We start from the raw sequence: 22,239 nt of genomic DNA on the forward strand, positions 1-22,239 counted from the left end.
ACAAAATAGGTAGATAAACCCTCCAATAAACCACCCACATTTTGGAAGCTGTATAAACAAGAAGAAAAGGTCGGTGGCAGAGCATGCAATCCTGAGGTCCTAATTCCAGATTAACAATTTAGCAAAACTGTCTGTTAATTTCAGGCAAGGGCTGAGAGAGGAAAGGCTAAGCAGGAACTTTAATTGTCAACTGTTGAACATTTGGATGCAGCACAGATACTGCCAAAGCCAGTACACTGGGGTTTGAGCCTGAAGAATGCTTCATGCTGGGACTGGAATCACAGGCCATGTACCTGTGCTAGAATAAGATAAGTCAGTGAAGATCACAGAATCACAGAGTCATGCAATACCCTGAGATGGAAGGGGCCCACCAGGATCATCAAATCTAACTCCCAAGATCGACTCTTATTTGTGTGCCTGAAGGTCCAGTTCACCAGAACCCATGCCCCTTTTACTATGCCACTTCTCTAAAAAGACAATATATGGTCTGAAAACCCAGGGAAGGAGTGGAAAGTGAGGATTGGGTGCTGTGGTCCTGTTCAGGTCACCAGCAGAAGGCCCCTCTGGCTTTCAAGGTGCAGAATTGGATCCAAAGCACAGGCTGAGTTCTGCTCATTACTGAGCTAGCACCAAAAAAGCCAAGAACATTTTCTTCTAGGCTGCACGTTTGTTTCTCAGTACCAGTCAGGCTTGCAGAACTTTCTCTTTAAGCATCTTATGCTTTAACATAGCTCATTCTGACACTAAATTATACAGAGAACACTTGTGTGAGCTGTTCTACCTCCTCCTGGGGAAAGGTGCACGTCTCATTTTGGGAGGGACACTGCTCACTGGTGATTTCTTCTCTGGCACAGATGTTTGCAAAGCACAGAATCACTCCCACTCCTCACCTCCCTCAGGAATATACACAATTGTAAGTTAAAGCCTAGTTTTAAGTTAGTGTTTTAAGAGACAAAAAGAGAACCTGTCCCAATAACAACAGCAGTTTACTTGTTGTGATAATATCTCAGCTGTATCTCCTACATTAAGAGATAAACACTGTTAAATTTTATGTAAATCAGTCTTTCAGGGACCCATAAAAACACTGCTTGCAAGAACATAAAGCAAAAACAGGTGACTATAACAGTAATGAAGAATTGGAGGATTTTTAAATGTATTTTATGCACAAAAAAAAAACCCAAACAAACAAAAAACCAATAAACAACATTCTAAGTTCATAACTAGTTGAAGGATGGCTTCAAGCAGTAGAACTAACATAGATGAAATCATTTGTGCTCTACTGTGTGCCTTGTGCAAACTTAAACCTGTACACAGCTTTTATCAGATCAAGTCTCAGGTCTCAACATCTCAGGCTGGCAAACAGGGATTCAATAAGTAGCCTAAAGCCCAGAGTGGGCTGAGAAGAAAAGCTACGAGCCATGGCTGAGTCCATGTTCTAACTGCTGGCACAACTTCCTCCTTTTCATGCACAGGAAGTGGGCATTAAAAAGAAATATATAATTGGGTTTTCCTGCATCCCTTTCCTTATCAGAAAGGAGAACACACTGACTTGAGAACACTGCTGTCTGTATGGAATTCAAGGTCTATTTCCTTGTGCACCAATGTGTGTTATTCCCTTTTAATTTCCAAGCTGAGGAAATAAAGAAAAAATATTCTTGTCATTATGCTGCTATTATGGTAGAGAATTTAATTGCATTCAAATCAAGGCAAAGTTATGATTCCCTTAGAAACTGTAACTTGGTCCAAAACACTGAGCTCTTCTGGAGCAATTGTTGCTGCACACCTTTTGAGAAAACATTAAGCTGACAGGAAGTGTGTGTTATGGTTCATAAGGGAACTATTACATGGAATTTCCCAACTTGTTAGGATATGTGATTAATGACAAATGCACTTTCATCATAGCTTTTACATATAGGTGGTGATACAGAGCTGTGGGTTAGGATTTGCCTGCCTTCTCCTGTGCTGCAGCAACTCCACCATGGATCTCTTTAGAGTCACTGAGGGGAAGTAAGGACCTCCAAAGGCTGATTGGTGTTGAAATGAAGTGAATGACCTTCCAGAGGCTTGTGTTTTGCTGGGATAACTGGCACGAGCACAGGCACCTATGTCCTGATGTCTAAGCCATGTCAGGTGAATCCACCCTTGGGCAATTTGATGGTGTTTAGGAAGACAATCATTTCCTCATCATTTTTGGGAGCTTCCTCTCAATAAACATATGAAAAGCTTTGCCTGTCTTTCTTTCCTACGTTTGCCGTGTCTATCTATCCTTCTTCCTCCTTGTCATTTTCAACTTGCAGATCTGTGAAAATGCTTCCACTTCAGCAGTATCTACTGAAAAAAAAGGGTTTTCAGTTCATTATCAAAACAAACTCCTTTGCTCCCTAGGCTGCTTAAAAGGTTCTGTCTGTGAGGAAGAAGGAGAAATTAGTAGAAAAAAGGATGTTCCTTAAAAAAAGGCAGGAATGGTATTGCCAGCAGTTTTGTCTGAATCATCTCTGTAGGTTAGACACAGAGAGGGGAACTGGGATGGCAATAGGAGACATTAAAAAACAAGACTTCCACAAAGTCATAATAAAAACTCAAGGTGATTTAAAGTTGCAAATCACTTAGGAGTTCATTCCAGGTAAGTTTAGTTGGTTTGGGGACAAATCAGAATAAGTGAATAACAGAAATGTGTTAATATATGACACATTGTTTGGGTGTTATTTATGCATGTTTAAACAGAATGAAAAAATGCACTTTCCATTATAATGTCTGGCCAATGGAGACCATTATGGACCTAGAAATTCAGATTCAATGTCCAGTTCAAAGATTTATACATCCCAGTGAGAGGCTGTAGAGAGGCTGTTTTGTTAAAAACATTCTGGCCACTCTCAAACCAGTGAAGGGCAGTAGCAATATGCAGTTCTGTGCTGTTATCACAAAATTCAACTATATTTCTTTTTTTGAAGTCCAAAGACCTCTGTGAAGTGGGGTCCTCTCACCAGCTTCTTCTGTTGCTGAACAATAAGGAGAGAGGAGGGTAAAGCCAGGACAGGTTCACAGGATGACGTGGAGAAGGCTGAACATCTTGCCCAGCCCTCCCTGAGTCTGTTTTGGTACAACCTGCCTCTGAAGAACTGCACAGAAAATCCACTGGTGTTCCTTATCCCTGAGCAGGGTCCCAAATGGATTGAGTGAGGTGCCAGACTCCTGTCACCCCTTGAGAAAACATCTCTGCAAGGAGGAGAGATGCAAGTCTGCCTGTGGGGCAAATGGTGCTTTTCATGGCAAACAGACAATGGATACCCAGGAGAATGTCAGTCACCAGTGACCGTGGAGATTGGAAGGGAATCTGGCTTTAGGAATAAAAGAGAGAAACGTTTCCTCCACAGTCTGAGCCTGTGACAGTCCATGTTAATTGTAGTTTTACAAAACCAGCTGAGGGTCACTAACAACTTCCCTAAATTGCTGAGCCACAGCAGAGGCAGGAGTTGGGCACGTGACTGTGTATTAATGCCCACCCAGGTGATCCAAATATAAATATAGAGATAATGCAGCCTTTTCTGTGTGAGGGTAAGAGATGAAAGTCTCACCAACAGTGCTACAGGAGAAAAAAGGAAAGCTGCAGCCTTTCTGCATCAGCTCCAACAGCATCTGCAGTGTGCTGCTGCTGGGATGGGGTGCTTCAGGCTTCAAAAATTATGGAGGTATCTGCCCTAAGGTTACTCTTGCCCTGGGAGTCTGAAGAAACTGTAAGCCAAACTAAAGGTTAACCTGCCTCCAAGGACTGTGGCAGTGTCATTTTTTACGGGTATGCTACATCTGAGACCGTGCAAACATCTGTTACTGGTTTGTTGTTTGTTTTGAATGTGTGTGTGTGATTTTTAGAGAGGGAAAGAACTGCCAGTCTCTGGAGCTCGCTGTGACTCAGAGGCCCAGGTACCATGCCAAAGAAAAATGGGATTGAACCACATTAAAAGAAAATACTTTAAAGATCCTTAAACAAGTCTCTGCCACTGTTCAGAGGTGGACCACTTCATCTGGCTTCTAGAAACCCTTGGTTTTCATCATCCATGCAATGGTAAAGGGAGATTTCCCAACTTTGCACAACTATGGTAGGGAAATGCAAAGTGTTATTTCCTCCCTTAGTGGCCTTGGGGCTGTGCTTGCCTCTGTGACCTGCTGTTGGCATTGCAGAGTGTGGAGTAAACCTGAACCAACAGCTCATGCTATTTGTGACTTCTGCTCTCAACCAAAAAGGGGAAGGCAGGTCTCAGTACCCAGTGTCTGTCCAGCAAAGCTTTTCACAAATGGAAGAACACTGTTCCATCAGCTATGTTGGAAACCTTTCTCATAGTTCCTTGTGCATCTCTTTTCCCCAGATATGTCTGAGTCGTGTGCAAAGCCTGATTAAATCTGAAGTGTAAAGAAAGATTAGCTGAAAACACGGGGTCTAAAGGCATCTGTCAGCAGTGGCCATGGCTTTTGATAGGTGTCAGTCTGCCCTCAAACATCTACCTTAGGCTGGCCTACTCCATGTCAGGCTTTGAGACGTCTGGATGAGCAGGACCTCCTATTTCATTAGTTCATTTAATGTGCAGAATGTGCAGGAATAAGCCTTACCTATTTGTACTCTTTTAGCAGACACCATGCTTGTGACTTTAGCTGGTGGTGGAGCAGTTAAATGAAGGAAAAATCAGAGTAACTAAGAGATCGAGCACATCCCAGTTATCAAAAAGCAGAGGATTACTGTTTTTCTGCTTTTGTTTCAATGAGGCTCCTAAATGTCCTAACACACATCCCAGTAGTTGTGGAATGAGACTATTTGATTCATCTCTGCAACAACCTGCGCTCCTGTACTTCCTTTTGGAAAGTAACTGCCCCCATTAATCTTATTCCATTTAACTGGATTAAGTGTTATCTACATTTTGTATACTGTGACCAGACAGGAGCCTTCACACTATGCATAATCTTGTTATGTATTTGTGTGTGCAGCCAGAGAAGCACTGGAGGAGGTTCAGCCTCGCCCAGCTCCGTGGTGCTGGACAGGGAGGAAATGAGCCCAATGACTTCTGAGACTGCATGGAAATACACCAAATGTTGTGTTTCTATGGTTCAAAATAGCATTAAATCTCCTTTGAATGGGACTCACCATTTCCAAAATAAAAGGAGCCCGTTCTTCCCTCGGCGTGGTGGGGGCCAGCACTGACGTCCCACCTGGGCACGTACTGGGTTTGTGGGGACACAGTGTCACTTTAGCCACTCAATTTCCATTGAAGCAGCAATCAACTCTTCTTGGTTCCCTCCCCAATGGTGCAAAGCTGTACTTGGCTGTCTTTGAAGAGGACTTTAAGGATACAAATCCCAAGCATTATGATTTGTTTCAACATGCATGTCCTGCTAGTAAAGAGCTGTGTGAAACCCAGTGCTGCTCTCAGCCAAAAGGGTATGAGGAACAATGCACATGATTCAGAAATGTGAGTGGTGCAGAGCCCATAAAACACAGCAGATGTAAATAAGGCCAACAAAAGAAAGTCTGCATTCTACAAAACTGTATTACAAAAGACTCTCATAACAATAGTTGCAGAATATAATTTGTATTGTAGGAGAAGCCCAAAGCCCCCAGTATCCTCTCCGGCAAAAAAAAAAAAAATGTATGTAAATCACAAAAATCTTTTCCAAGATGCTCTAAAAATACATAAATCTTGCAGGCAAGGAGATGAGTTAGAGACTGGTACACAATTTGCCCTGCAGCCGGCCAGGAAAGTCGATCTGCTGCTAAAAGAGAAACGATTTTCCTAGATTTATAGACTGTAAATATTTTATTTACTCTGCAAAGAAGGACTCCAAAGAATGTATACAAAGGGTGTGCAAGGCTGTGTCCTCTTTGGTTTGGTGTGGCTGTGAAAATAAATTGAAGCATTACTGGAAGCCAAGGGAGTTCAGGTGTCCTTTGGTCCCATTCTCCACAGGGAGGGACAGGAGATTCCTCAGGCACATCCATCCTGTGTGGGTGTCCCTCACACACCTGTGACTGCAGGAGGAGTTGTTTGGGCCTTACTCTGAGCTGAGAAAATACAGATGAAACATGAATACAGAGCATTCTGGAATAATTTCCAATGCACGAGCTTGTGTCCAGCATAAGCTGAGAGCTCTTTCTGCTTTTAGCTTTCCTGCAGCTGGGTCTGAGTTAGCTGTGACAGAGCATATCCTCTCCATTGCTCTGTACCCTCCAGGCTGTGCCTGGGGGTAATGAACAGGGGCTGCTCTGTGCGTTCTCCAAGTCTCATTAGAGGCAGCACTAATATTTACCTGTTTGCATTTCAAATGAGAGAGAGTCTATTTAACACCATCAGCAATTTGGTCAATATTGACAGGTGGAGAGCTGGATGATGTTTTCATTAACTTCAGCGCTCTACAGCCCTGTGGATTTCCCCAGGAGATTGTTTTCTGTCACCAGAATGTGACCAAGGCTGTGGAGGAAGGGCACTTATAGGGCTGTCTACTAAAATCTCAGGTTGTTTCCTGAATGATGCTAAAAGGCCTTCCAAGCTTTATTCTCCATCACTGTTGCTTCTGTCCCAAAAACCAGATGTCTGTGCTTGGTCCATTAAGCATCTTCTCTTCCTCCTCCTCCTCTATGGGCTCAGGTTGAGCCCCACAAATCCTCAGCTCCACAAAAACTCCATTTTTATCCTTTTCCTGCCACACCTCCCCTGTCTGTGGTACAGTTGATACTTATCCTTCAGCATGTGTGTTATAATATTGATGTGGCTGTAATTCTCCATTCCTAGGGTGTGGTTATCTGGGAAGAGGAATACAGTGGATTTCTTTATTCATGGATAGCCCTGTGAAAGCACATTATAGATTACACTGATTGCACTGCAGTTTCCAGTGGCAGTCATCACAGTATTCTGTAGACAGAAGTGGATTTGTTCTCAGAATTGGTCCAAGGAAGGAAAGTGTCCTGATTCCCATGCTAGAGATGGAAAAGCTAAGGCAGAAAAGCAAGATGACTTGCTCGAGGAGTCGTCTGTGGAGGCAGAGTGGGAGTGGAAATCCCATCTGCCAAAGAAGGAATTAATCCAGACTACAGGAAACGTGGGAGATGACTCAGCTGCAGATGATAAGAAGGTTGAAATGCAAGTGAAAGCTGGCCTGAAATCTGGATCAATGTGACAGAGAGGAACTGCATTTTTGAAATGATGCAGAAGAAAGCCCCTGTACATGTGCAGCTGAAGGGGAAACCAGTGCCTGGGCTGGGCCTGGGTTTATCAGTCAGAAAACAGAGACTGTGAACTGCAAGGTCATCTCCACTTGGCTGGAGCCCTGCTGGGCAGCAGGCTAGGAGCAGAGCTGCCTGCACACAGAGAGGCTGATTTCCAGCCTCTGAGCAAAACACCCTCCCTGGATCAATAGTTCTGTTCACAGCAGAGGTTGCTAGACAGGGTCACAAGAAAGAAGTTGTTCTACTACTGAAAATTCTCCATTTCTAGCCAGTAACCATTGCCATTTTCTGTCTGTTGTATGTTACTGGGCTTAAGTTCATGTTACTTCACATATTTTAATATTTTCTATCTTTAAAAGTCATAGCAAAATAGTTCTCTGTCATGCTCCTAAGCATTTTTGTCATTCAGGTTTTTTGCATAGTGGCAGAGATTTAGGTGAAATCTAAAATTACAGAAACAAAGTATTCATATGAATTTCAGAAAGTTAATGTACACTGGACCAAATCTGTCACTTTTCAAATATTTCCCAGGCAAACAATTCCCAGGAAGATTATTTGAACTCTTAATTCCAATCTTTGTATTCAACCACCAAAACCAAAACCACTTTGACCTCTGCATCATCTGATGCTCCTACTCAATTCTTTGATAATTCACAGAATTCACATCACGACTGGGTTGGAAGAGACCTTAAAGATCATTGAGTCCAACCCATACCCCAACACCTCAACTAAACCATGGCATCAAGTGCCACATCCAGGCTTTGTTTAAACAGATCCAGGGATGGTAACTCCACCACCTCCCCAGGCAGATCATTCCAGAACTTTATCACCCTTTCTGTAAAAAACTTCTTCCTAATATCCAACCTATATTTCCCTTGATGCAGCTTGAGACTGTGTCCTCTGCTTCTGTAATCCACACTGATGCCATGAAAGACATCATAGTGAACAACATAGTGAAAAAACTAGAGAAAAACACAAAGTAGTGAAAAAACTTTATTCCTAAAATAAAGAAAAACTGTGTCTTAAGCACAGGATGAAAATTTCCTGTCAGCAATGACTTAGTTCAGCAACTGTTATCTCGCTGGCGTCAGGACTTCTTAATGAAGAAATATTGCACGGTGTGAGGAAAACTCCAGGCTTGGATCACCCAGCACTGGAAGAACTTACCCATGCCTTCCTTCCAGCTGCTGGCAGAGCAAACACCTTGGTGCAGAGCAGTGCCCAAAGGAGCAGGGACTCCACAGGAATGAGTAGAGCCCGGCGCGTTTTCCCTGCGGAGACTTCCGACAGCTCCTGTCCCCACGTGGGCTACAGGCTGTGAGCAGAGCTGCTTTCACAGCAGCTCCTCTGAGTTGCAGAGAGCAGAACACGAGGCAAATGTGAATCCTCAGGGCAGGGCACCTCAGGCAGCTGAGTCTGGAAAGCAGCTACAGCTCACTTGCAGGGAAGGTTGGTGGGTTGGCTCGGGCAGCTCCATTGCCAGCCTTGCAGCAGATGGACTCTCGGTTGTGTCCGTGGTGTGAGGTGGCTGCCTGTGTTTCTGCAGCTCCTGTTTGTGCACCCTTGGGGCTGCAATGTGCTGCTGCTTCTTTATCTCAGCTGAAAGGGAAAACAAGGAAGTCTTGCCTCCCATGGCCCCAGGATGCTGCATCTCCTCTGAGCCAGACCAGAAGTGTCCCGAGCTCTCCCCATTATTGTCCACTGCCATCTCTTGTGACCACTGCCCAAGGATTAAATGTGCTAAGGAAACATAGTGAAGCAACTGTCCTTCCTGGGATCCACACCTTCCTGACAGAGGCATTTGCTGATTTCATTAGCAGAAATAACCTTTCCCTTCTGATAGTTAGTTTTAATTTACCTCATCTCTGCCACAGAATTTCTTCTGGACGCCAGTGAGGGGTGAAAGAAACTTCTAGAAATAAAGACCCAATAAAATAGAAATAAAATGTAATTCTAAAGGATGTAGTATTTTAGAAGAAAGGCATCCTTCAAAGCAGTCCAGTAGGGAACATGATGCCTTCAAAGCTGGCAAGTGCCCAAGCCAGCTTCAGTGTTTAGATAATTGAACATCCTTCTTTGGAACCTGACTGTGGGAGAAATTGATGCAAAGATAAAAATTTCATTTGCAAAGAAGAGAAGAACTGGCAGAGTCATACACATATTGAGACCTGAAGAGAGAATTTCTTCATGAAATTACACATTGAGCTGGCTTTATTGCTGCAGCGTTGGAAGTCTTGAATGATGTTGTAAATGGCCTGGTATATTTGCAGTCCCTCACTGGTCAGGCACTGCCCAGGCTCCCCAGGGAATGGGCACAGCCCCGAGGCTGCCAGAGCTCCAGGAGGGTTTGGACAACGCTCCCAGGGATGCACAGGGTGGGATTGTTGGGGTGTCTGGGCAGGGCCAGAGGCTGGACTGGATGATCCTGAGGGTTCTTCCAACTGGGGATATTCAATGATTCTATTACTAAACCACCCATTGGGTTGATGCCAAGTCTGTCACCAAAATTAAACATTTTAATACAATTTACTTCCTTTAGTCCTTAGGGCCACAACACCACTTTTATCCTGAGTCATTGCTAGCAAGAGCCTGCCCTAGGTTTAAGGGCAGCTGCAATAAATTTTTGACTGGATCAAGTCAAAACCCTGTCCTTTCCTGAGGTGAGCTGAGGTGTAATTCCCACCTCTTTGCAGTGACCAAGGCTGAACAGCCAGCTTGGGATGAGTGCTGGGCAGGTGATGGACCCTCATCAGAGGGACAGTGCTGGTGATGGTCTCCCTGCCTGGTTTGAACAGCCACACTAGAAGGCTTTGCCTTGTCTCTGCTTGCAATCAGTGGAGCCCAGTTCATGTCTGGCCCAGCCCAGCCCAGCTGTGCTGTCTGGAGAAGAGGGGTTTTTTAGCATTCTCCTGAGGCCCTGGAGCTGGATGCATGGAAGCATAAACCCCCCCAAGGGACACAGTCACCTTGCATCAGGAGAAAAGCTGGTGGCAGCAGCCTCCCTGTGAGGATGGGGCAGGAGCTCTGCTCTCCAGACAGGCACAGTCCCACAGGAGTGAGCCATGGAAGGATGGAGAAGTCAGTGAAAACTGAGGAGAATTTTTAGGTGTCGCATGGAATGAAGTAAGGGAGATGAGAATTAGCTTAATAATTGGTTAATTATTCATTTTCAAAACAAAAACCCTGTGGATTCAGTCCTCAGCCCTCGCTGTGTTTCCATACAGAACCAGAAGTTTCTCTGGTGACAGTCTGGAGAAGCCTGTACAGAACCACACACGTGTGGTGAGGTCGGCTCCTGAGGAACCCACCAGCTATCACTTTTTAGTCCAATGCTGCAGCAATTCCTTGCCAGGAAGAGGAGAAAATGCCCATATAAGTGTGCAAAATGCCCATTTGCTAGTAATTTCATGTTCTGAAGCTCAGCTTATTCATAGAAGGATCATCTGAGGGTTGAAGGGAAAATGCAACTGGTAGCCTGCAATGGCAATGGCACCTCCCTGAAACTCCAGGTGGGATTTTTGCTTTCTGAGAGCAAAACCACACCAGAGTTATGACCTTGTGAGAAGCTGAGTGAAAGCAGACCCAGCCATCAACTCTGATCTGAGAAGGAAGTGTGTGGAAGGTCACAGCAGGAAAACACTAGACAAATTCAAAATACACACAGTCTAACTTTAAAGGTAAAGGAGAAAACTCCTTTGGGGCAAATGAGAGGAGATTTCTTCTCCAGAAGGAAATCTCTTGAAGAAAATCTTTTCTTCACAGGAAACAGCTGTTATATTAGGGGGAATATATTTAAAGTAGCTTTATGTTACTTAATCTTATTCATTAACATCTCTTCTTAAAAGGCAAAGTCGCACAGATAGAGAAGCAGGGAAGTGATCAGATTTTATGATCAGCCCTGAAAAAAAGGCAGAGAATAATAGAAGAACTGTGGAAAGAGAAGGAACAGTTTGCCACATTGTACATAGGCAGAGCCTTGTACCATGGGTGCAGGATGTTCATCTTTGGTCTGGTTTGTGTGTATTTTATTGTTGTATTTCCAAACTTCCTATCTGATATCATGGGAAGAAATATGTATTCTAGACAGATACCTCAACGAAGCACAGATTTGTTTTGTGGAAAGCCGGATGTTTTCAATGACATGTAGGAATGCTGAAGTTAAAAACTATTAAAATAGCTACAGCTTGTGGTGCATGTTAACACAGAGGGAGCCTGCTTGAGAACACCATGCAAAGAGCTGCACTTCTTCCACTGTGATGGAAATTATTGCCTGGTTTTTCTTGTTAAACGAAAAATGTGCTACATTAAAGATTTGCTTTAGCATAGTATTTTATTTTGCCCATTTAAAAAAGTGAACAATAAAATCTTTCATTTTCAACGACAATTTCAGATTTTTGAAATCTGAATCGTCCTTGTTACTCCATGTCACATTTGGAAGATGTGATTGGGATTTGGAGTGAGGAAGGGATTGTTCAAAGCTCCTCCACAATGCCATGATTAACTAAAAAAAAGTATTTTAAACATCTCATTGAAATAATATGTATTCCTGATTTAACTCTCAAATTTCTATGCATTTACCCATGAGAAGATAGCCCTGTATGTGCTTCTGCTGCAATGTTTAGCTCCTGCCAAAGGAGCCTTCTGGAAGGCAGCTGGAACTGTGTCATTTTCTGTAATTGATTATTTTAAATATACTGGACTTCCATACAATGGCAACTGGCCTTTGAGCAAGGCCATCAAGAAATTGAAATGAGACACAACCTTGGCAGTTTCCAGGACACAAATGGGGCGTGTGGACAATGGAGATGATTAGAGAAATGTAATTTTGTTAGCAGTGGGAAAATGCTAAGGAGGAAGCAGAAATTTTGAGGGGCTTAGAAACCACGCCAGAAATGAGTGTAGCTTCTAGTTGCAGCTTGAGCTGATGTTTTTTCCTCTTGCTGTTCATATCAGCTTAAAATTCCAGCTCTATAGAAGAAAAGAATTTTCTACCATGAGGGTAGAGAAAAACTGACATCAGCTGCTCAGAGAGGCTGCAAAAGCTCCATCTTTGGATATATCCAGAATTTAAATGGACATGGTTCTAAGCAGCTCACTGTAGCTGCACTGATGAGGAAGTGGGAGTGAGTAGAGGTCCTCTGGAGGCCCTTCACAACCCCTGTGGTTCTGTGCCAACAGCAACATGATCTCTTTCATTTGCACATCAAATACCACTAGAGGTGGATCTGTACCGTGTTCAGTGATAGCACCTGTAATTATAGAAGTGCTCAGCAACATCCCTTTCCATGTTGTGTTTAATTTAGATTTAAAATAAGAGAAATTGCCACCATTCCTGTTCAGTAGCAGCTTGGTGAGCGAGTACACGAGCAGGTATGTGCCCAGCTGGAAATCTTGGAATAAAACTGTGACCGAGGAGGATTAACTAGAATGGCAACAGTGACTGCAGCTCCAATCCCCAGCTAAAACCTGGAGCACAGACCTACCAGGAGATGACATTAATTTGTTTCAGGGATGTCCTTGCATCACAGAGAGCAAACACAGCGAGACAGAGTGTCACAGGGACCCCGAGGGCACCGGGGATGACGTGCACCTACGCGTGGTGGCCTCATGCTGGAGGAGGGGAAGCTTTCAGCCTCACTCAGCAATGCCATGCAGGACAGGATGTGAAGAAGGATGTGTCCCTCACTCAAAACAATGTGAGGCTTATTTTTTTAATCTAGTCAAAATACAGAGATTGAAATTTGGCTGCAAAACCTGGGCCAGCCTGTCTACAACAGCAGAGTGAACCAAGTTATTGAGCCTTAGTCCTTGGAAGTGTCTTTGGATTTTTACAGCATGAGATTCTGAAGCTGCCTACTCCATTTTTTTAGGGATACCTTTATGGTTAAGCTGAAAAATTATATTAATTTCTTAAAGCTTTGTCTAGTTATGCCTACATTCCTGTTAAGCTCAAAGTCAAACTGCTTCCATAGGAGTGACAGCTCAGATGTGAGTGAAGGGCCAAATGAAAATTATGTGGAGATCTCATTTGACAAGGCCACTTCAGACAAAAGAAATGTTAAACAAATAGCCTTACACAATGGGAAATGGTGAACTTGGGCTGACCCTCGCTGGTGGCTGGGTGCCAAAGGAAAGTTTGAAGCTACCCACATGTTCCCTCTGGAAAGCTCTCTGGGTTTAATGTCCAGCGTTTGTATATCATTTAAAATGGAAAATGAAGAGTGTTTAATTATCTTCCCAGGGTATGACAGCTGATGGAAATTAAAATGTCTGCCCAGAACTCCTCTGCTTCACAGAGCAAATCCTGGTAATTACTCAGACGATATAAACCTGGGCCATATTAAGCCCTAGACCACAAATAGACGAGACTGGATAATTTTGCAATGCAAAGATAGTACCAAAGAAAATGAAATTATTCAGGTACATCTCCCTGGATGAGTGTTGCTTTTGGGCTGCCATCTGTTGCCACAGGCAGTTACAAAGATCATGGTCTGAGTAACTTCAGATTTGTCTGCTTGGGCAGGAAACACAAAACACTGGGGGAGAATATCTTTTCTCAGGGTAGATGGAGTTAGAAGAAACTTTTCAGCTATCAGGACCACAAGTCCTTCAAATTTTAAATTAAAACTTCATTTTCCCTCACTAATATAAACCAAATCATGGCCAGGAATATGAACTCTGCCTACCACAAAAATACCCTAATAACCAGTCACCTTGGTATTACCTTCTGGTATTCCAGATTTACTTTTTGTTGGCCATTACAGAAAAAACTGCTGTCTAATATTTTAAATATTGTGATCATTGCTGTCTGGAGTAATGGCAGAAAAATTACTGAAGGGATTGATCTCATAAAGCAAAATTAACTCTTTGAAATGGAGAGCTGCCACCATGATCTGATGGCACCAGTCACAGTTGCAGGAAAATGCAGCTCAGGCTTTGGGGGAAGAGGAGCACAGACCCCTGGCCAAGCTGTTTTAAGGTTTGTGCTGTGCATTCTCCTTTTAACTCAAGATGAATCTGAGGTTCAAATGCAAATGCTAGAAGGTGATTGGGGGTGGGTTTGGAGGTGTTGATGTCTTCTCCTAAGTAACAAGCAACAGGACAAGAGAAAATAATAATAATCATGCCCCAGGAATGTTATAGGTTGGATTTTGAGAATTTTCTTTGTCCAAAAGGTTGTCAAGCACTGGTACAATCTGCCCAGGGCAGTTATTGAGTGAGTCCCCATCCCTGGAGAGATTTCAAAGCCATGTGGACGTGGCACTTGTGGACATGTCTTAGTTGTGGCCGTGGTGGTGCTGGGGCAGCTGTTGGATTCCAAGGGCTCAGAGGTCTTTTCCAACCTAAGTGAGCCTAAGATTTTGTGATTCTATGTACCCCACCCCAGCCCCCATTTTTAGCAAGAACATTTCTTTCTCCTGGTGGAAGAAGGAGGGATACCTCCAGATGCTCAGAGCTTTGAGTCAAAGATGCTCCTATCTGTAGCTGACTGGAGAGGTTCATGGACTTGCCGGAATTACAGCCTGTTTCTCCCCATCCCTTTTCTGCGGTGGCTGAAAAATGCTTGGCTGTAAGAGGAGCCACGGAGCCCTCAGACCAAGGCTCAGGGCACTGGTGAAATCAGACTGACACTACCTGACACATCCAAATCCTCCCGGGATTTTGGATGACTGGGTTTCAGAGTGAATTGTCTTGTGGGGATCCTGAGGAGCTGCCACAAACCGAGCTGCTGGCAAACCTTTACCTGGTGAACTTGCTGGGTTGGACATGTTTTGCTGGGAGAAATGTTTCTGCTCTCCCCTCCTGCCACGGGCTCCTGAGGCACAGAAGAGTGGCTGATGGCCTGGTTGCACTGATGCCATGACATTATGGGACAAGGCTGGCTAGTCAGGGAACACAAGTGCCAGGCAAATCCTTCTCCTTGAGAGGCCTTTGAAACCCCCAGGGGTACCATGGCCATCTCATGGAAACACCCATTATACAAAATGGGCCTGATGAGTGGTTTGTTTTCTGAGGAGAAGACAAGCTGGGTAAAATGTCATTGTTGAATAGCAGGAGGAGCAAAACGGGTCAGTCCTTCTCATTAAATCCTTCCTTTGCAGAGATGATTTGACCCCAAGGAGCCGTAAAAATAGACTGCAAAGCAGCTGAGCCTTTCACATGGGCCAGACTGCAGCAGTGGTGGGTGTTTTAATACCTGAATCCATAGACTCCTTGCAAGATAATTGCCCATCTCCCTTAATTCAGCTGACACCAGCTGAATACTTTCCAGCATGATGACATGCTCAGTGCAGTTTTCAGGGACAAATTATAAATATTAAAACAAATTATAAACATTTCTAGCTAAACACAACTTGGTTTGCCAAGTGGGGCTGAATGTGAGATGTATTTCTGCTGATGCAGGAAGACCCATGAACAAGTCACCCAGCTTTCAGATCCTTTTCTCTGCAAAAACATTAATCCATGGCACTAAAGTTACTGTGGAAGCTATCAAAATGATAAAAAAGAACTCTTGTAGCCTGGTTTCTTGCAGACAGTCACACACTGCTGCACCTCTTGCACTGCTATAGCCCCAGGTCCAGCAAACCTCCTACAATACACAGTCATTGAGCTCTGCTCTCTTCAAAACAGCTTCAGTTCTGCTCTCCTCCTCTCCTGGATCTTTTCTTTCATCAGTTCCTCTCTCACGTCATCCCTGACCACCACACAAAATGTTCTCTCTTCACCCAGCCAGAGGACTGCACAAGCAGCTCCCTTGAGTTTCATTCCTGTGGATTAGTTGGTGAGTACATCCATGGCCAGCAGCATCTGCTGAAGGCAATGTCTAGGAGGAAAGTTCTCCCTGCCGTTCCCTCTGTGGCAGCACCAATAACATCACTTTTCTCTATGTGCTTCTCTATTCTTACGAAGTTTAGAGGACTTTATTTTTTTTAAGCTCTTCACTGCAGCCTGGTTTCTGCCTTGGATTAAGCTGATCACAGTCTGATGGTAGCAGCCTCATTTCCACAGGAAACCAGGCTAAAAGCCTTCTCCTCACCTGCACTTGGCAGCTGCCAGTTTGACAATCTGCCAGAGCCGGCTTGACAAAAGCAGACCTTCCCATTCTTCCTCCTGAAAGTACTTTCCCATGGAGCCTAAAGGTGAACTGCCAGGTCATTGATCTCACTGCAAACAAGGTATTGGCAGGGGATCTCCGTGGGGATGAAGTGTCTGGGAATGACACATGCTGGCTGCTCCTTACATTGATCTGTTGCTAACTGGTCCCAAAATGAAGAGCAGTCACCAAAAGTGAGCCACAGGCCACTGGTCTTATTTTCTTTAGTAACTCCTAAAACAGTCACCCACTCAAAAGTTAGACAAGGGCATGGCTTATCACAACTCTATTTCTGCTTCAATTCCCTTGCAAATTCATCCAGTTTTTGAGTGGAACCCTTGCTTTAATCTTTAGAGGAGTACTTAATGCCAAGTCAACACAGCAGGCTGCTTCTTCCCTGCTACCCATTTTTAAACCAGGTAATGTCCACAAATGATCTGATAGCCTGGCCTCACAAAGAGTTTTCCTGGCACCACTTGGGGACAAGACACTGTGGTCCAGAGGAAGTCCTTGACTAGCTGGTGATAGCAGTTTTGGGGCCCATTACCCACTTGTGCAGCAGAAGGCAGTGTCATGTCAAACCACACGTTAACCACACGTTTGTGTGCTCTGTCTGCTCCAGGGAAAAGCGCCTGTGAGCCAGTGAACAGCAGCTGAGAGAACTGATTTAAGTGGGATATGAAACTTTAATGCTGGCACTTCTGAAGTGCTTGTACTTGCAAATCGAACAGCCCCTGTTTAACACCGATGTTTGCAAGTGTTCGGGCTTTTTAAAAGGAAGATGAGCTCCTGACTGTATCCAGAAATCCCACCCTGAGCTCATCAGAACCAACCTGGGCCACCAAGAAGGCTGAAATCCTTCCATGTGCTGCCCAGCCCTCTGCCTTAATGACCTGAGTGATGGATGATGGGGCAGAGAGCACCCTCAGCAAGTTTGCAGGTGACACAAAACCCAGAGGAATGGCTGATGGACCTGGATGGATGTGCCACCCATGGGCACCTCGGCAGCCTGGAGAAACGGGTTGGCAGGAGCACACAAATTTCAACAAGAAGTACAAGGCTGCCCCTTTGGAGCAACAACTCCAGGCACAAGAAGGTCCTGGGGGCCAACCAGTTGGCAAACAGCCTGGCAGAAATCCTTCCTTGGCTTCCCCATATCCTGCTGGGGTGCCCTGCTCGAGTCCCAGTAAGGGGAGCAGGTGGTACCTGCCTGCCCGCAGCTCTGACTGCCTGGATTTGTGCAGATCACCAAGACTGTTAAAACAGTCATTTCAAAAGCTTGGCATGAAGTTTTTTGCGCTGTGGAAGGGACTCAGGCTTCTGCTAAAGGGTGCAAATGGAAACCAGCAGAACTTGTGCATGATCTGATTCACAGCCTTCTGCTCCTACCTTGGCCCTCCAAGTCTATTTTAATGCATTAAGAGATGGGACGTGCACCATTTTTCCATGATGTCTGTCTGGGACAGTGAAATCACAAAGAAAGTTTTTAACATTAGAAAGAGAATAAATTAATTACAGTGTCCAGAACCCTGGGGAGATCAATTTCTCAATGCCTACAGAAGTCTGAAAAGAGCCAAGGTTTCAATATTTTCTTATTGGAAGCTGGGACAGTGTGAGAGAGCAGGATGAAATGTCTGAAAAACCTGACTGTTGTCAGTACAAAATGTGACTGAGGATATTTCAGTACATCCCAATATGCTCTTGCAACTCTGTTTGCAGAAAACTTCTTTGTCACAAGAGGTGCTCAAGGAGCAGCATGGAGCAGGAGAGTGTCTCATTATTGATTTGCATCTGTGGGAATGCACAGATTTTTGTAATTTGTCTTGTTAACCACAACCTCACTCAGTAGGAGAGATTTGTAACTGCAGCAATGAATTTATTAAAGCTACACGTAGCACTAACCAACAGTTTATTCATAACACGATGAAGAAGAGCTGGATTTCCCCTTTTTCCCTTATCACGTGGAAGTGTCTAACCAATGCAGCAGACAGAAATCTCATTTTTACACCCTGCCCAGGGTAGGCAGTGTCTGCCAGAGGAGCGAAGAGCTGGGGCTGTGCACGCTGATGGGGCTGTCTGCAGCAGTAATTGGCAGGAGAGAGACTTTCTCCTGAATTATTCAGAACTGTTAACTAGAAGCCAGTCTAGGGTGAGATGAGGCCATGGCATTAATTTTGGTTTAGTTTAGACCAAGACAAAATAAGTGATAAACCTATTTTCACTGTCCATGCACAAAGACAGGTCCTCTGATGCATCAAGGCTTTCAGCTTTATCATCCACTGATATTCTCTCATCAGAAAACCCCTTGGCAAATTTAATCACACCACAACACGGGTATCACTGGTCACCAAAGCCTGAGTGCACAAAGATGCTTTGCAATTCACATCCTATTCCTTCCTGCTTCACTAGGTTTTGAGTCTGTTCAGGGAGGATGAATTACATGGGCAAAAATTATACTTGGTGGGTTTCATGGCTACCAGCCAGAAGAGTCTGCACTCCAAACATGGCACTTAGTCCCTGTGGCTAAGCCTGGTAAGCAGTAATCATAAAAAAACCTCTGGGGTAAGCAGCTGGCTTGACTTTTATCTTGGTTTTCTAAATTATGCATCTAAGTCATGTTTCTAAGTTTACCCTCCATAGAAAAAGGCCAAAGTTTAACTGGCTTTTCCCCCTCTAACTTCTTCAGCCACAAAAGTTTCCAGTGGTGGAACAAATTCCTTCCAAATGCCAACAAGCAGCCTCAAACTCAGCATCCTCATCTGCAGCCCCATGGGGGAATCTCGGCCTACAGCGGGGCCTTTGGATGATGTGTTTTAGCCCAGTAGTATCCAGGGGAAGGAATATTTTATTTCCCATTCCCCCGAGTGCTTCAGGGCCATTTACAGGCTGAAAGAGCTCGGCACAACACGAGTATGAACTTCTTGGTTTTTTCCACTGGAGCTGGTTGCCTGAGGCACTGCAGTGATGTTGTACATCTGCCCAGCACACCAAGCGTTACTGGATGAGCAAGAGAGAGGGACAAAAAAGGCAGTGTCCTCGAGTTTCTCAGTCCTTGGGACAGATCCAAGCACTGTGGCTGTATCTTCAGCAATTAAAACTGTGCTATGAGTGCTAACCATGGCAAAGGTGATCAAAGAATGCAGTTGATGCTCCGTGTTCATCAGACAATCCTCAGTGTCCTCAGCTTCCCCTTGCTGTGGTGTTGCTGAGCTCAGCAGGTGACAGGACCTGGCCAGTGGCTCATGGCTGGGTTCTCATGGGCCTCACGTGGCTGCAGGCAGAGCAGGATGACCACAGGCCCCTGCAGGCAGGAAGACTAACCTGGGATGCTTCTGGAAAAATCCTGCCATGCAACTTTCCATCAACGGATGTGAGACCTGTGTTCAGGGGCCCTGCTGCTCCCTGACTCCTCTCAGGAATGAGATTGTCAAAGTCACTGTCTTCTATGTTTGCCTTCACTTGTGTTTGTAACTAGTGTCAAAGGCCCCTCAGTCCACATCCATCCTCTCTTCCCCTGTTTTACCAGTGACCCTTATGACCTGCTACCTTAGATTTGCAACTGAGGTTGAGTCAAAGGTTACAGGTGAAGAATTATTTTAACAGCAAAATGAGGTTTATCAAAACAGGATCCACTTCCTAATAATTTCTTTGTCAATTGCTCTAGCATTTAGGACACTTCAGTGTCCAAATATCATAAAATCATGAAATGGTCTGGGTTGGAAGAGACCCTAAAGCCCATCCTACCTCTGCCATGAGCAGGGACACGTTCCACTAGCCCAGGTTGCTCCAAGCCCTGTCCAGCCTGGCCTTGGACACTTTCAGGGATGAGGCAGCAACAGCTTCCCTGGGCTACCTGTGCCAGGGCCTCGCCACCCCATTAGAGAGACAAGAATTTCCATTTTTGGAGGCCTAGGTTCATAATTTAGAAATCCAAGATAAAGCAATTGCCTTGGAATGGCATTTGAGCCACCAGCAGCTCGGGGTAGGCTCAGCTCAGCATCCCCATGTTTTGGCAGGGTCTGTGCCTGTTTCCCTGTGGAGGTGGTCCATCACCAGCCTGGCTAGAGCCGAGCAGGGCCACAGGAAGAGCAGAGGAGAGCAAGGACACCAAGAGAGCCTGAGGGTCTCTGTTCCCTTCAGCCCAAGGACAGCTCCCACCATGGCCAGGCACGGCAGTGGTGCCTGCAGGGAGAGGAGAGCACAGACACCCCGACACAGCTCAGGGCTGAGGGGGTGCCTGTCCCTTCACCAGCAGCAGCTCCTGGGGTCTGTGGAATATCTGGCTGTGTGACAAGGGCCATTTTCTAGGAGAGCCTCTGAGCCACTCCCAGGTTTCACATCTTTGCTCCCCAGGGCTTCTGGAAACAAATGGAAAGTATTTTTCTCCTGATGTTTTTAGCAATCGCATGCCAGGAAGTGGCAGGAAAGACTGATACTAATTTTTTTTTAGCATGTCGTGGGTGTAAAATCTCAGGGCAGTGACTCAGGACACGAGGGGAATACATTTCCTGATGGATGCAGCGTGTTGAGCCCAGGGCATCCATGGTGATGGCTGAGCTGCCAGACTCCCCCAGCCCTGCCCATGCCACTTGTCATCCTGACCTTATGTTCCAGTCCGAGGGCAAAGGGGCTTATTTTTTCCTTTCTGTTAATTTTAAAGAGATAAATATAGAATGAAGCGACCTCCAACCCCCTTGGAAGTCTTTGAGTTTGAAGCCAAACATGTGAAATTTAGCAGTAGCTCTTTTTTATTTATAGGTTGCTCATTGTTTAGCTTAGCATGAGGCTGTGCTGTGTGCCTACCAGCGTGCTTAATTAGCACAAGGTCAGCAAGCTTTGCAGAACAATGACATGTTTTTTGCTAAAAAATTATTTTCTAATAAAAAATAGATAGTGTCCAATAAATATAAATATAAATAAATATAAAAATAAATAGTGTCCAATGTTGAAACACGGTGGATTGTAGTCTTGAATAAAATTTCCCAAATACATATTTTTGTTTGAACAGCCACCTAAGTAGCTCTGGCCCCATTGAATTCACCAGGGCTCAGGTCTGGATTCCACCCTGATTCTGACACCATTCCCTGCAGTTTTATCCCCTAGAGCATGAGGTACAGTCAACAAGACATGGTCATCTTGAAGGAAGAAATTCTGTTTCCATAACTGCAGCTCTGAGGAGAACCCAAGTGAGCAGCACTGACCAAAAATAGGCTGTGATATAAAATTGGCTTGAAATTGAGACCCTTCCTGGAACTGTCCAAAGCTTTTTATTTTACCCACAGTGACTGCAGGACTAATAGGACACATGTCCATTAGTCTGCAGGAGGTTACTGTAATGAATAATAATGGATTTGACAGCAACCCCGAGGTAACTCAGTGGCTCTGACGCTGCTTCCCAGTTCTCCCATGTATGGCTTTCATCCTCCCTGATTTCTGCCTTCTGCCACATGCAGGAAATAAAAAAAAAAAAAAGATTGGGACATTACTTTATGGAAAAAAAATTAAAGAAAATTAAACTATGGCCTAGATTTCTGTTTAGAGAAGACTTTGCTTAAGGGTCAGAGAAAGGGGCACAGCTGCAGTGTCTCCTTGGAGAGCCAAGCTTTTTCCCCCACATGCTACAGAAAGCTGCTGGCAACGCCTGTCAATGAAGTTACAATGGTAGGTGAGAGCAGTTGAGGTTGGAGATCTCTCCAGGTGTTTCTAGAGATGTGTAATCCAGCCCCCCACAAAGCTGGACCAGCTGGAATAGCTTGCCCAGGACTGCATCCACGCAGTGCTCCAGGGTTGGATAGTTCACAGCCTCTCCCGACAACCTGCTGCTTTGTCCATCCCCTTGCACAACAAACAAGTTCTCATTATGTTTGGGTGGAATTTCATACATTTCACTTTGTGCCTGTTGCCTCTGGTCCTGGCACCACTGAGAAGACCCTAA

This window comes from Vidua macroura, chromosome 9 (genome assembly GCF_024509145.1).
Source record: "Vidua macroura isolate BioBank_ID:100142 chromosome 9, ASM2450914v1, whole genome shotgun sequence".
NCBI lineage: Eukaryota > Metazoa > Chordata > Aves > Passeriformes > Viduidae > Vidua > Vidua macroura.